Source organism: Cotesia typhae, unplaced genomic scaffold (genome assembly GCF_013202065.1).
Source record: "Cotesia typhae breed Kobodo isofemale line unplaced genomic scaffold, CoteBio_Ctyphae contig_48, whole genome shotgun sequence".
NCBI classification, from domain to species: domain Eukaryota; kingdom Metazoa; phylum Arthropoda; class Insecta; order Hymenoptera; family Braconidae; genus Cotesia; species Cotesia typhae.
The window spans coordinates 5,381,343-5,398,231 of NW_027423756.1; the positions used below are offsets into that span (position 1 = coordinate 5,381,343).

Sequence of the window (16,889 nt, forward strand, 5' to 3'; positions counted from 1 at the left end):
CTCTCCCTTTCTTACAAAAAGAAACAAAACTGCCACGGACGAATATTACTACAGACTGTTTATACCCCGCGGCATAGGCTGCCGTGACAAAATCTCATCTAGGGACTGTATACTCGGTTCTAAAACGTCTACTTGGTGGGTGCTTCAAGTGAATTAACTTTTTACACCTACTACTACCTTCTTTTGCCACAAACCTATTTTCTTTTAATACTTTTTTCACTCTTGTTCCTCAAGTGCTCCAGCTTCGCTAAAATAATAAAACCCAGGTTACTCTGGGAATTTCTACGTGGAGAAAAATACCTGTTTTTCCTATTTTTCACCGGAATATTCACTAAAAAATTATTAGAGATTTTTTCTATGTTTATATTGAGAGTGCTATGTAAAAAAGTTGATTTTAGTCAAGAAAATATGGATGAAGATGTCTTTGTTCAATTTTTATTGGTTGAACAGAAAAAAATAATAGAATCTTTATTTAAATAAACTAAATTTTTATTTTTGATACAGAAGATAGAAAAAACCTGATAATTTTTTTGATTCAAGGGTAATAAACTTTTAAATAATTGGCACACTAGATAGAATTAACGCGTGATTCGAGAAAAAAAATTTTAAATCATTTTGAAAAATGGTTTTGACTTAAATCGAGGTAAAAATTTTTGAATCGAACAAATTTACTTGAATTTTATTCAAATTTAATTCAAAAAAATCATTTTGAAGAAATTCATTATCTTGATCTGCACAAGAAGATCTTCAAACTGATTTTTTTGGTTTAAGATTTCTTCTCTTGAATCAAATAAATTTTTTATTACTGTTAAAGTAAAATCCGTCTTAAAATTTTCTGTTTCTCCAAAAATTTCAATTCATTAATCCAACTATAAAATTTTTAACCAAAAAATAAAAAACATACAAAATTTTTTCCCAAAATTCAAATTTTAAGAAAAGTTTTCCTGGAATAACCCAATTTTTTTTTTGTCATACAAATAAACGTGCCAGAGAAGAGTCGTAGCACTACCGCCTCCGGTGGGACTCGTAGGAACAATATATATAGCCTTAGGTTGGTTTCTCGCCAAGTCTCGACAATTCCTCCTATTCTCTCCATACTATTTAATTCCGACATATCACAGTTGATGTTAAACATTTGTAAATTACTCGGTTTTTGAAACAAACCAGATATTTTCTACTTTGTACGTCCATGTGCTTCCAAATATCAACTCCAAGTCTAAATATAAATATACTGTACATAACACACTTACTCTCAAATAAAAAATAATATTTATGGCACATGACTATTATAAATACGCCGTTATCTGCTGCTGTTCTGTTCACTAGTAATAATTCTATCGTAATATAAGACCGATCATGACAATTAATATAATAACACTGTACCCTGAATAATATCTCGTGGAAGATTCGGTGAAGTTGTCGAGTGGCGAAAGTGCTCCTCGAGTGGCCACGCATAAGTTTCATGAGCTATAAGCGAAAAAATAAAAGAAAAGTAAAAGGACAAGGGCGGAAAAACGGTCGAGTTTTATTCCTTCTTATCCATACCCTTCTGTATTTGAGGGAAAACGATCTCTCGATACGGTAATAAAACTTTTATTCCTCTAACGAGTACGTTTAGTTTATTTATACCCGTGATCAATGGAATTTTCTTATCCGGAAAACCCGAACTGCCTACTTATCCCGAGATTATCGTGTACGCACTAAAAATACTTAAAAAAAAAAAAAAAAAAAAAAATATTGACGTGTTTATAATATTCATAAAATAACAAATCTATTAAGATTTAGATTGAGGCATATGGTTCATATGAGGGTACAGTTCACCCGAATGATTTATCCTAAAAAACGATCGATTTATGAGCCTCAAGATGGCGACCAGAGGACCACCAAAGCTGCAATGACCCTCCTACCAATTTAAAATCCTAATTTTCCAAGTATCAACCTCAACCAGATATACCAACAGTTTATCTGCTACTCAAAGATATACGCCGGATTCGGTCTTAGTTTATGTCTTTTTTTTGACTCATACCTGGGTCAACTGTTATGTAGCAAGGCTGTTTTTTTCAAGTACTGTCACATGGCGCACTGGCCTTGGAGTGGAAGACTGTTGACTACTATCGTATTATATTATATAGTACTCGTCTATTATATCTGGAATTACTGGAATAGTATGAGGCAGATTATTATACTATGCTAGACGGTAATAGTATTAGTGTATGCAAAAGACTCGGGGAAAACTTAAGACTGTGTAAGAATTATGTGTAAGAGTGTAAATGTCGTGTTATGGTCACGCCGGAAATAGTCAGGGCCTCTCGACAATGGTCACCTGTCACTATCAATCTTGGATGAATTCTTTAACGGTAACAAAATGGTGAAAATAAGTTAAGTAATAATGTATCTAAGACGTGTCGTCTGAAAGCTATAAATTTTCTATGTTAATTCACTCGATCGTGATATAGGTATTTAAATTATATCAATCGTGGTTTTTATGCTTATTTACTTGGTTATTGAGTTTATTACTTTTTTTATGGAAGGTACTTTACATACCTGGAGTTATAATTATTTTATGACTATTATGAATTATTTATGATATAATTATGTGTTTCATGTTTATTTTCAATCTATGCAGAGATTAAAAAAAAATTTTTTTTTTTTAATTTCAGTGTGTACACAGAGAAAAAGGTTCGATTGAGTCGAGAAAATATTTTTCTTCTTAATTATTTTCTTCAGCGAAAAAAAAATTTTTTTTTGACACAAGAAATTTCACTTATTCCAACCAAATTAATTCTCTTGCTTTAAGAAATTCGTATTTTAATCCAAGAAAATTTATTTAAGTCAAGAAAATATTCTTGCCTTGAGAAAATTTTTCTCTTGCTCCAAAAAATTAAATATCTCGACAGAAATAAATTTTCATTGATATTTTTATTGATTAACATATCAAATGGGAAGATCAAATAATATTGAATCAATTCTTTTTATTCAATATGTATAATTGCACGCTAAAATAATATAAAATGGTATCAAATATTCAAGAGAAAAATTTTCTTTCTGTGAAAAATTAAATTTAGAATTTTTGATTATCGCCCATGTAATTTTTAGAAAATGAAAAAATTTTCTATTTAAATTCTTGATTTGATTTTTAAGAGTTTTAACCCTTCAGGACATGGGCTCTGAGATTTTTTCTCACGTAACAACGTTTAACATAATGAATGTCGCTGCAGTGCAAGTGAGGCACTGAAAAACACCCATGTCCTGACGGGTTAAATAATTCCAGCATTTTTTAATTTCATGATAACTAATTTTTCGTCATTGCTTAAAAAAAATAAAACACTTTTTTCTGTTGATTTAAATCTTTTGTGTATTAATTTGATAAAATTATGTGCCATCAATCTAATTGGTTATACTTTTAAATTTAAAATCGGGATATAAAAGTGTTCAATATTTATTATGAAAAGTTTTGCGCAGACTTTTTTAACGCAATGACAAAAAGTTTTTTTTTAATTATATTTTTATTGTTAAAAAGAATTGAAACTTTTTACACAGAAAATTTTATTTTAATTTTATTAATATTTAATTAAAATTGATAAATGTTAAAAGTTAAAAATAAAAAAATATACATATTTGTTCCTGAAAAAATTTCATAATAAATTATTAATATTTGACTCTTACATTTTCTTATCAATAAATATTGAGTTTATTTTTATCATACTTAACAACAGTATCTAATCAAAAACTTTAATTCAAACAAACATATTTTTTGATTAAATAAACTTCTGTGCTATTTTAATATAATGCAATTAATTGTAATTTTACAATATCGAATGGGGTTATAATATTTACTAGGAACATTTTTTAATACCCATATTGATTTACATATAATTTTATATTTCATAATTATAACAAATAAAAATAAACCCTCAGTAAATTCCGGAGAATTTCGAGCTCGGAATAAATTTTTGGTGGATAAAATATTTGGGTATTTGATTGTTGACAGTGAGTGTAATATCCATGAGATTACCAGCAGAGGTACTAAAATTTATAGCTTCGTTAATTATGTAATTTTTCATTGCTATTTCGTTGGTCTAACACACACTCATGGCGCGTTACGTTTTTCGGTGGCCGTCAGAGACCTGTTCTCTCTCATCGGAACATCTTTCAAGCGTTTATTATTTTCAAATTAAAATTTATCTTTCGTATATATTTTAAAATGTAATAAAATATCCGTAATTATATACTTATCTGAAAGTAATTATTTATTTTACTGTAATTACCAGCCGTTTATTTTCATCTAAAAAATTATTCAAACAGTCTAATGTTAAAATTTCCTTCACCCAGAAAATAAAATAATTTATTTACATTCAAAGCCATGGTCATTTCGTAAGGAATGTCTTATTCCAAAGTTACATTATTTATAGACTTCAAATTTATTGATTTTTTATTTTAAGTTTTTCTTGAAAAAAGATGACTGAAACCTCAATGACAGCCGCCATTTTCTTTGAAATTGAATTAATACTTTTGATGTGCACAATAACTTTTTTATTGTGGCCTTGGAAATTTTTAAATTTATTATTATTTTGAGAATTTTAAAATTCACTTTAACACGTAATTTTTTTAGATCACGCAAAAATAAGCCCACTTATTTTTACATATTAAAAAAAAAATAATATTTTTACAGATAAAAAAATAAGAAAATTTCAATAGTCTTGGTCCAATAAGTAAAGTTTTTGTTGAAGCCAAAAAAAAATTTCTTCGCTCACGAAAAATTTATTCAAAATAATTGAGTCAAAAAAATTTTTTTTTTCTTCTCAAAAAATAAATTTTGTATGAAAGTAATATTGAATTTTAAAAATATATATTTAATGTTTTAAAAAAAAAAAAATAAATATATCTTTGAATGAAGTTAATTTAAAAACGATGGAATTATTTTTCTAAAATTTTTAAATATCAAGTTAACAATTTGAATGTAAAAATTTCTTTTGATTTTTTTACTCTCAAGTAAAAGTGACAAAAAAATCATTGATTGTCTAAGGTCAATTTTTCATTACAGGTAAATTAAATAAAACTTTATTGAATACATTTTCAATATCATTTTATTTAATAAATATCAACAAGAGTAATAAAAATGAATAATCATCACAATAATTTCTTTTAAAATTTTATTGAAGTCCTACAAATTAAAGTAACGCATAAAAACAAATTTGCTTTTGCTTTTAAATTTAAAAAGTGACATTTATCTCGACACAATTAGGTCTTACGATTTGTTTTCACGGTGACCTAAAGCGTTCCTTTTTCTTGGAAATGACTAAAAGTTACGACTTCTGAAACTTATGAATTTTTGGAGGTCATTTCGTTACGCAAAAACCCCAGGAGGTCCCCCGTAACTTTCTCTCGGCTCATCTTCCCATTCTTCGGACATAACTAAGTAGACTATGCGTTACGTATTACGTATACAAAAAAAATAATAATAGAAAAAAAAACTATTAGGAAGGAGACTGATGCCCTGATATGACAGATCTTCCAAGATTGAAAGGAAAGGAAATAGAAAGCGTGTTTTAAGATAATTCAGCCCGTCAAAGCCATTTTAGATTTGTCCTTAAAGGACAAAAAATAATACAACTGAGCGGCATGCCGAGTAACCTACGTAGCAAGCTGCAGGACAGGAATGTGATTAGAATATATAAGACGAAAGATAGATGCTGCATGTTGGATGACAATACCAAATAACAGGTCCGTCGGCGTTCGGCGTGCGAGAGACCGATTTGTTTAATTTGAAATAACTGCCCGTGACGTTCGTACGTGGACTACACTAGTCGCTGAAAGAATAATCGCAGGTGGACCCCCGATGGAGTTTTACTGAGGATCCGTCTTATTCGGCTGATACATTGCACGGCAATCTCGCTTTTCAGTCTGATATTTTGTTATATTTATTTATTTGTTTAAGTGACGTGGGCGATCATGTGAATTTTTCGACGATAACGTTCGAATCCTAACGATTTTATATTCTTGATCGAGTGCTGTTATAATACTCGAGAGTTACGTGGGTGTTTAATTTTTATTATTGAGATTTATCGATTTTTGGCCTTCTGGCAATGTTTCACAAAATTTCGGATACACTCGTCAGATTTTTTCGATTACATCTTCCTTTTAAGGAGGCTCGTAATTTAACAAACATATGTCCTGTTTTTTAAGAGAAAACGAGGTTTTTTATCTTTATGTTTTCCACTTTTTATATTTATTTACCAAACACTAACAAATTTTCGGTGTTTATTACCATATACTGGTGTGGTATTGCGGCGAATATACACTAAAACAATAATTGAAATATGAAATTTATAGAGTAATAAAAATGCATTTGATTTAAAAGAGAAAATTCTTGAACCAAGGAAATAATTTTAAAGAGTTTTATTTTGTGTATTGAATTCAGGAGAAAAATTCTTGAACTCAAAAGGAATTTTTTTTTATCTTGGGTAAATTCCATTTGATTCAATAATTTTTTTGCTTCATTCCAGATGATCAAAGTCTTCAAAATTTTGATCTAGATTTAAGATTTTTTTTCTTCAAAAAAGTACATTTTTTAAAATTGTATTGCATCATTTCAAAATTACTTTTATTGAAAGATATATTTTTATAATTAAAAAAATGTAATACATTTTATTGAATTTTAATATTTTGATTTCTATTATATTTTTTTACAGAGTTTTTAATCAGAGTTAATTGGTTTCTATTTTAATAAAGCTTTCTATTTTAATTGTACTGGTATCATCTGAATTAAGATTAATTAATGTAAAAAATTGAAAATGAAAAAAAAACTATAGTATTAAATATATTTGATATTAAAAAATCATATATAATTTATTGTTGATAATTAACTTTGGAATTTTTTTCCTGTTAATAATTATTAAGTTAAATTTTGTAGTATTTATAGATAGTATAAAAACAAAGAATATATTAGTAAAAAGTTTTTCGTCATTGCGCTGAAAAAAGTATAAATAAAAGATTTTTATGTTAAATGTTTAGCATGCATAATTTTTCACACCAACTTTATTGATGTAGTCACTGATTTTTTTGCATTGACAAGAACATTAATTTGATTCAAGAAAAAAAATCATGAAAATCAATTTGAAAAGTTTGATTATAATATTTTAAATACGAGACAAAAATTTTTAAAATAATTAAAAAATATTTCTTGATTTAAATAAATTTTACTTGATTCAAGAATTATTTTATTAATGTGTAAATTTTTTTCTTTTTTTAACGATAAAATTTCTGTAATAAAAAATTGTCTGCTTTTTTAAGAGTTATAATTTGATCAAAAAATCTATTTCTTTTTAAAAAAAAGTTGAATATTTTGACGTAAGAGTAGAAATATTTTTTTTTAGTCCAATAATTTTTTTTCAAGTAAATTAACACAAATAATAAAGCAACATATTTATAAGTTGATAAAACTCCGGCACTGCTTTGATATTAAAAATTTAAATTTTACAATATTGGCTTTTATAATATAATATTTATAAATTTATATATAATATTTCTATAGATCCACACAGACTATTTTCATGGTAAAATAAAAAAGAAAATTCACTCCATCAGAAGTCCATCCATTTCATGTTTACTTACACTATAAAAAGCCCTAAAACAGAGTATACAAAAAACGTGTACACCAGAACCAGAAAATAAAACTATTAAATCGGAAAAATGAAGTCCCGAAGAAAAAGTTAGAGAACCCATAAAGCGATATTTGTGATCGATATAAGAATCTCATGAACTGAGATAAGTGAGTGCGGCCAAGTCTGTTGGTTTAGCAGGAGCGCCGGTGGTACAGTAGCCTAAGAAATGCCCTCATAAATGTCGCGCCACGAATGTTACCATCTTACAAAATTGTTGGAAGCGGTGCGACCTCACCGTCATACCCGTAAACCAGCTCAATGAAAGACGGTTAAACTATACTCCATACTCTATACCAATGTACACTACCTACATACAACAAGACTAGAAGCTCCTCCAATAAGAAAACCTATCTTCCAGCCAAAAACACAAACATTATCATCCCAAGTTCTTCAACCTCGTCTAATCCTTGCCCGCATAAAAGTTAAACACATATAGTACAATAACAATAATATAAATTCCAAGCTACCCAGAAATTTTCATTTTAACTATTTTTATTTTCTCAAACTTTTTATTTTATTTTTATCCTTTTATAAATTTATCGCGTCCTCCGGAGCAATAATCCCAATTATATATTTTCCAGTTAAGTTAAGTATTAAAAAAATAATAATTATTGTTCCAGGACCGAGAATTAAAGATCAAATGGATCCATAAAGTGTAAAATGGTCGGAGGGGAACAAAAGTCCTCACTTGGACTAACTCGTAGTCCAGCTACTAGTAAATCGGGCCCGTCGACTTTTAATTGACAGGAATGTTTAGCGGGGTAATGAACGCCCGTCCGTTCCGGATAAGAGAGAGAGAGAGAGAGAGAGAGAGAGAGAGAAAGAGATCAGATGAGATGAGATGGGGAAAAGAAGAGGACATGGACCCGATATGTAACATATAACATATATTATGTGCGTTGTTACTGAGGATTGTTGGATGCTGGATCCAGAAGCTACGTTTTGTTGAGGTGAGTAGTGTGTTGTTGTATATAGTACCATTGAGACTGAATCGGCGACTAGATAGAGAGACGCGGCTACAGAAAGCATAAACATTTGGCATTCGCCGTCCCTTATCTCGCGTACGGGGCCGAGTGAATGCGCGCGTTCTCGCCGGTGGGCGTGTTGCCTCGTCTCCAAACATACGTCCTCGGATCATCACTGAAGGGGTATTCTATGACGCTATAGATCACTCAGACTCCACCCTCGGGGGCCGGCCAGAGGCGGAGTTTCATTTCCGCGGTCGCCAGGGTGCGACGCGCCACGGACAGTTTTTGAATTACTTCTTAACCCGCCAAATAATTTATCATTACAATAATTATTATTTATGTTATTAATATTATCATTGTTATTAAAAAAAAAAATTGTTTCATATTTTTGTCAAACTTTAAAAAAAATTTTTAAAAGTAGAAAAATTTCTGACTCACCTTTTTATTTTTCGGGCTTTTGAGGTTAGCCTTGAATTTTTAAATCTCGTGGAAAATTTCCAGCCGCTGCTGGAGAAATTTCACTGGAAAAGTGTACAGCAGACTTAGTTGGACTGATTTTTTGTCTCACAAAATTTTACAACGACTTTTTAAAGACACTGGGAGTAAAAAATACGAGAGACTTACGCGCGTCGTTTCGTGCGACCGTAGTTTAGAATCCAGCCGCGGCGAAGCAGCACTGGGGGAAGCTCGCCCTACTCGAGAGACAGATGAGATGACACTGTACTACATGATCCCGCCCATCACGAACAAGTTGAAGGGAAAAGAGTGAAGAAAATTTAAAACAAATGCAGAGATGATAAATAAAATTATTTTGCGGCAATTGGATGCAAGTTTATTTGTTTGTTTGCTGTTCAATAAAATTTGATTGTCGGATCAAAATAAGGGAGAAAGTTTCTCTGTCCATGTGTTGTTGTTTTGTTCGATAACTTCGGATTTTAAGATATAGACAGTGGAGGGTGAAGAGTTAAGAGATAAGAGGAAAATCCTGAGAATCAGAAGCAAGGAGTTTATGCGACAAGCGAGGAGGATGGAGGGCGGATCGGTCCGCGAGCGCGAGAGGGAGGACTGTGGGGAGACTGAGGACCTCCCCCACCACGCGGCGCTTCACCGCGACGGTAGTCCGCAGTCAGTCAGCGCTGGACCGCCGCCCGCTCGATTTCTGCATTTTCGCACAGTTTACATTTTACACCCCGGAGTTTTTTTGTTGTTATTTTATGTCCGTATTTTTTTTTTTTTTTTTTATAAAATAACTTTTATTAGTTGTGATTTAAAACTTTTAATTTAAAAGTTGAGTGATTTTATTAAACTCTGATTGCTGGCTAAGGATAATTTAAATTTACCCGCGTAATTTTAAAAAATGCCGAGTCGGAAAGAATCAAGTGACGTTTTATGTTTGGGATTATTTATAGAGTAGCGGGTGGTGCTAAATGTGGATTGCTACTTTTATTATTATTATTATCATGTCTTTGACTGGTTAGAGTTGACATTAATTGACACCGATGATATAATATATGTGTATTTGTATGTAAATGTATTAATATCAATATAAATATATATTGATGATGATAATAATGTTTATGATGATATTGAATAATGTAATAATAAGCGCTTCAACATTCGTTTGATCTCTTTTTTGTTATGCGATAATATAAATGTCAGTGTTGTATTTAATATAATAATCCTCAGCTCGACTCGGGTGATGGTAAATCGATTAACGGAAGAGTTGAGTAGTCTAAAGTGTGACAACTGATTTTATGAAGTTTTAAACAAAAAATAGAGTTTTTGTGCTGAAACCTGGTTGTGCTAATATTATTTATTGAAGTTTATTTTTAATCGGTAATAATATTATAATTATTATTGTTATTATTATCATTGGTGATATGAAAGCTATTTTGGATTTGTGAGTGATGGTCCAAGTGAAATAAAAAATAAAATTATATATGAAACCCGAATGACGTTGACGGGATTTATCTAAGTGTTTATCAAACGTGAATATTATTATTATTTTATAAAGTATAAATAAATCGGGATTGAGTTTGTTTATTTGGTTAGTGACAAGTAAAGGCGCAATCGGCACATAAAATTGTAGGAGTCTTAATCTTAATCGAGGCTGCCGGGTGGGTGCTTTCAACTACTCCGCACTCTGCAGAAAGGGAGGACCGCCTGAAATAGTCGCGACAGATGTCTCGAAGGAAACAACAAGCGCCGCAACGCATGAAATGTAAGTTTTTTAATAATATTTTTCATTATTATTGTTAAATTATTGTTGGGGTTTATTTTATTAATAAAGTTAGATAAATTATTGCGCGAGATTAAAAGATCGGAGTGAGTTTGCGATGCGCGAAATTGATGTTAGAGCAAATGTTGATTCGATGTGGCGCGCAGCACGTTGCTTCTCCCACGTGGGAGGCCATGAGGCGCAAAACAATCTCGTTTGTAACAACTCATACACCCCACATATACTTTATTACTTTGCCGGCATCGGTATTTTTGTTATTATCGTGAAATTTAAGATATGTAAGATGTAAGATGCAATGTACTTTGTGTGTGTACTTAACTTGTGGTTATTGGTTGTTAGTTATTTTATACTTGCAGACGCGGATTCTGGTGTTCGTTGAAACTTTAAAGCGTTCCTTAATTTTTGTAATTCCCGTTAATATTTATTATTTATTATTTATATAGCAAGGAAATTTAGTAACCGTTAAATCTGGATAGCTCGGAATAAGAGTATAAATCTGTTCATGTGTAGAGAGCTAAAAAAATTATGAAAAAATATATTTTTCATGAGTAATGTTGTTTTTTATTGGAGAATAAAATAATCTACTTAAAATAAAGGGAATGATATATTTTTTGAATATAAATTAGGTTTAAAAAATAATGATTTGAATGTGCAGAGTAACAAATTTTTTGTCTAATTGTGTCAAAAAAAATTTGGGTTAAAAATTTTTATGATAAATATATTTCACACATTAATTTTGACAGAATGACAGGAAAATTTTTTACTGTGAAAAATTTAATGTATTTTTTTTTTACTTATTAAGGGGGATAGCCAGTGTGAGGATCGAAAAAATAGGTGATTTTCGAGAATTTTTTTGACTGAGATAATAAAGGAATTCGGCGATCGATTTTTTTTTTTATTTTATAAAGTATACATTGAGGATAATTCTCCTAAATTTTGATTAAGAAATATCATGTTCTTATAAAGTTATAAGCAAAAAAATTCCCCTTACCGCGGTGCGATCTCTAACTCAAAAACGTGTGTAAAGTCATTTGAGGCGGTATCACAAAAATGACTATAACTCGGAAAATATTCGGAATTTTCATAAAAAAACTCTAGATATATATATTTTTTAATATATAAACTTTGATTTAAAAAAAAAAATTTTTTTGTTTTTTTTTTTTTTTTTAATTTCACAGTGTCTATCCCACTTAAGAAACTAAAAAAATTATCAATTTTTGGGTAAATTTTACATTGTGTAATTTTTTAATGCTCTAGAAAAAATACAAACAAATTAAAAAAAATCAATGTATTACTTTTCTTAGGTTTTTAATCAATTATTAACTTTATATTACATTATAAACAATAATATTAATTTTAAAATACTGAGAATAGTAACTCAACAATTCTTTCAAAATTAATTAATAAAATAAGAATTTAAAATTAGATAAATAATTCTTTAAAAATAAATTAAGAAAATGATTCATCATACACTTTCATTAATTTTAATTTTTCAATTTAAAATACAAAAAATGTTTATTTTTAATTTCAATCAATTTTATTTAAATGATTAATTGAAACTTTAATTGAAAATTGACTCATAGAATTTAAAAATGATAAAATTAATAAGTTTAAACTTCAAATGACATTTAAAATTAAAAAATGCATCAAAGATTAAAAAAGTTAGATGTCAGTATAACTTTAACCTACTAAAATTCTAATGACACTTTGTACCACATTAATAAATGTTTTTAAAATAAAAATCTTGAGAATACTTGAAAAATTTTCAAACTGAATTTTTCAAAAAATTTTTGTAAATGTTTATTAACTTAATTTTGATAGCAAACTTTAAAAAAATAAATGTTTTTTTATTAATTTTCTATTAAAAAAATAAAAAAATTTTGAAATACATTTCCAACGTATGTATTACATTTATTTTTCTACACTACTATCGTGTGAAAAAAACAATGAATGTTAATAAAAAAAAAGTGACAAGGCTGGCATTAATCACCCAAGCCTGCAAACAACATAAATAATTATCATAAAAGCGTCAGTAAATCATTAAATATCTAGTAATTATTTCTTTTGTATATTTGCTTGGAGTATTTATAAGCGAATTAATTCATTGACCCGATGATTATGTCTATCGACAGTACGTACACGCGTATCGGGAAAATGTTATAACCGGTGGAAAGGATCGGTATTATATCAGTGCCTGGCCAATCAAATAAAACCGCGGGTAGGGTTTTGAACCGCGAGTGTCAGAGTATGAGCTCGAGATTATTTATTGTCACTCGCGGCGTTGTTTATTACGCCTTTAAAATTTGACTCGACTTATTACACTTAACATTGTATATTATACATTATACATAATATATAATACCGATCGGTACGCAAAAGTATTAGAGCAGAGCCAACTTTCCTGCCGAGTTGTGGTTTATCCCTACTTTATTTAACGTATAGTAAGTATAAGTACTAATACGTGTTACGTGTACTTACTCGATACTGATGCATGTACATGTACACAGAGAGCGAATCACTGCTCGGATCGGCGTGCACATAAATCGAACTCACCTGACAGCCGACTCAACCGAGACGCGGTTAGAATTCTTTGATATTGGCTTGCGAAACATGAGGACACATAGTCGTCGAAAAAACCACACATCATTCCTTATATTCTATCTTACTGTGTCCTCTACTCTCACTTATATTTTATTTATTAAATATTTCATAATTTATTGCTTATATTTAATTTAAAAAATTCTGAAAATTTTATCCCCGAAAAAAAATTATGGATGTGATAAAATTAGATTTTTTTAGTTCAATTTATTGTCACTAAAAAGGTCTTAATCTGAATTTAGATTTTCTAAAGGTTTCAAACATATATTAGGATAAAATTTTGGAGTAGTTATTTATAATTCAAATTTCGCGCTGGATAGAATTTTTTTTTTTTTATTTTGTACAAGTCAATGTCGTTATTATATGTTACATGTTTTAATGCAGGTAATTAAAAAAATGAATAAAATTGTACGGCATTTAGTACAATCAGAAAGTTTGTAATTTAAATTCATGTCTTTTCATAGTTTTATATTTTTTTTGACGATAATCAATTTATTATCTAAATAATTAATAGAACAGATTAATTAATAGATATTTAAATTGTAATATTAAGTTTTTGGAGGAAGTTTAAATAATTTGTTAGTTCTATAAGTCTTATCCACCATATTGGTTGTTTTAATTAATACAATAAACAAAAAAATAAATTTAATTCAAGAGAAAAATTCTTCTCCCGCCAAAATTATTTTAAAGAGTTTCGAATCGAGACAAAAAACGCTTAAATAAAGTAAAATTTATTCAAGCTTAGAAAAATTTCTTAGTTTTGAAATTTTTTTACTTAAATCAAGAGAATGAAATTCTTCAAAATGATTTTGTTAGTTCAAGAATTTTTCTTTTGAATCAATTATTTTTCAGTGTAGTATTGATCCTGTCATATCAACGTTATTTTTATGATTTGTTTTAAATTATTTATATTCTAATGAAAAATATTCATAAATCGTTTAGCCAAAGTTTCTGTCTTTTTAATTGATATTTTTCAGCAGCCATATGATGACTGCATATTGTTAGTTGTTATTATTATTATTGTTGTTATAATCATCATGATTTATTAAATAATAAATAATAAAATGAAAAATTTTCATTTTAAATATTAAACCTAGCATCTGTCATCCGTACGTATGTTTATGTTAATTAATAAAATAATAATAAATATATTAATAGAGATGAAACTATCAGGGAAAGTTGTAAGTGTAAATTAAAAATTCAGTTGGTCACCGAGCCGTTTAATTTCTCCGGTAATTTATCGTGTCCGGTTTGAGAATGAAAGGTGGTGTTACACAAATGAATAATGCGATATATGTATTTTAGAATTTTGGCTGTCCAAATTCAAATAGTTTATAATGATGATAATAATGTGAGATTATTATTTTATTATAGAGTATATTACATATTAGATATATGTTTTATAGACGATGAATATAGAGATTGTTGGAGGAAGGATGAAGGAGGAAGGAGGAAGGAGGAATGGAGGAGCATAACTTGCAAATATTATTATATGAAAGTTTACATGTGTGTAACGCTTCCTCTTCTCTTCTGAGTATATATGTGACGTGGATATCAAGACATATGTGGGCGTAGCAAAGAAATATACTGGCTGCGATAAATTTCAGTGAGCACGCATTCCCTTTTGATTCTCCAGCGATTAATCTTTAGCGAGTCTTGTAGGGTAAAGACGTCGAATATATATTTATTTTTAACCTCAATGTCGGACACGATATATAAATACTAATTTTTCATAAAATCTGTGCTAGTGTGCATGTATGTGTGCCGTCAATTATTGCATATATAATATCCTTGGTCGAGGTACGAAATTTAAGTCCATTTTTTAGTTCATTTAATCGGACTGTCAAAAGCATTAGTTGGAATAATTAATTTTTTTAGTAAAAAATTTAGTGACATTTTTACTGTTTAAGTTTTTTTTTTTTTTTAATTTTTTAAAATATAATTAACAATGTAAATTTTTAATCAAGGTCGTTCGAAATTGTATTTAGCAATAAAATAACAAATATTATAAAATCTGGTAGGGAAAGTATGAAAGAAATTAAATAATTAAATTAACTCGAGACGAGTTAAAATTATTCAATTTTATCTAAACGAATTGAATAAACATAAAAAAAGTTTTTGTAATTTGGAACAATTTTTAAATAAATGTAGTAGTTTAAAATAAACTTAAAATTATTCAAATTATTGAATGTTAAACTTGATTTTTAGAATTTTGGCTTATAAAATTTTCAATTTTTAATTAATTACTTTAAATAAAATTTACTGTAACTATAATTAAAAAAAAAAAAAATAAGATAATTTATTAAATTAATCATGAAAAGGTTGATATTATACAAACAAAATGTAATGATCTTATAAAATTATTCAAAAATAATTATGATACTTAAAGGTGATGTCACTCTGACGGTGTATAAATCTTAAATCAAGATTTCACTACATTATAATGCTTAATATATATTCAAATTTTTCGGTATTTTAAAGGAATGTCTTATAGATTGTAATTATCGAATTTGTAAAACTTTACAAAAAAATTACCACCTTTTTTAGTCATCATTTTTATTACCTCCAAACATAGCACTAAAAGTAAAAGAGATTTAATAAATTATTTAGTAAAAATAGAAAAAAAAAAAAAGTAACAAATTTGGCGAATCATACAAACAATGTGATAAAATGTCAATCAGATATTTTAGAGTTGATGTTCCTTGAATTAAGAAAATTGTAAAGAAGGCAAAAATTTTGATAGAACAAGAAATTTTCTTGAAACGAAAAAATGTTGACTTAATAAAATTCTATTTTATTTAAGATAAATATTTTTTTCTTATTTTATTCAAGATAAAATAATTTGTTAAAATATTTAAAAAAATGTTGCTGATAATTAATTCTAATGACATAAATTAAATCAAATAATAATTAAGTAACAAATGATGTTTAGAGTGTTGAGCTGAGTTATTCCGTGAAATCTGGGGCAATTCGCGGTCGAGTTTTCATTGATGGAAATGAACGCGTTTGGTAGCTCGTGACTCACTCGTTTGAGGCGAGAAATTAACCGGGATTGGAATTCAGAGTAGAGTAGAATAATTCAGAGTAGTATTATATTATAAGGCACAGATGAGTAGAGTAAGCGTGAGAGTAAGAGAAGCCGAGGTTTGGGTTATTTCGGTGCTGCGAATGAAAGGAGCATCGCGATGCATTAACGACGTTATACGGCGAATCTCACCGACACTGAAAATGAGTGATATGTCGAGAGAAGAATCTTATGATTTATTAAAATGGGCACGTTGTCGTCAGACGCTCTACTCGTTACTAAATTTAGAGTCCCTGTCGCTCTTGTTAGCGCCGAGTTTCTTCTACATTGAATTTTTCTTCTTTTCCTTTTATTTTTTTCACATTAAATACCGTTACACTCATAAAATCAAGAAA

At 28.8% G+C, this 16,889-nt stretch overlaps 2 protein-coding genes across 5 annotated transcripts in view; one reads left to right on the forward strand and one right to left on the reverse strand.

Moving 5' to 3' along the window:
• The window catches only part of LOC141530170 (uncharacterized), a 44,129-nt gene extending 34,852 nt beyond the window's left edge, over nucleotides 1-9,277 (reverse strand). For both annotated transcript variants that reach the window (XM_074247122.1, XM_074247121.1), the window contains exon 1: nucleotides 9,071-9,277. The gene's annotated coding sequence lies outside the window, so the exon portion shown is untranslated. The remainder of the gene's footprint in view (nucleotides 1-9,070) is intronic.
• The window catches only part of Tio (zinc finger domain-containing protein tiptop), a 173,446-nt gene that overhangs the window by 49,628 nt on the left and 106,929 nt on the right, over nucleotides 1-16,889 (forward strand). For 2 of the 3 annotated variants that reach the window (XM_074247116.1, XM_074247119.1), the window contains one exon: nucleotides 8,285-8,614. The gene's annotated coding sequence lies outside the window, so the exon portion shown is untranslated. Of the gene's footprint in view, nucleotides 1-8,284; nucleotides 8,615-10,318; nucleotides 10,854-16,889 lie in introns of all 3 variants that reach the window. The other variant, XM_074247117.1, reaches the window with a different exon arrangement.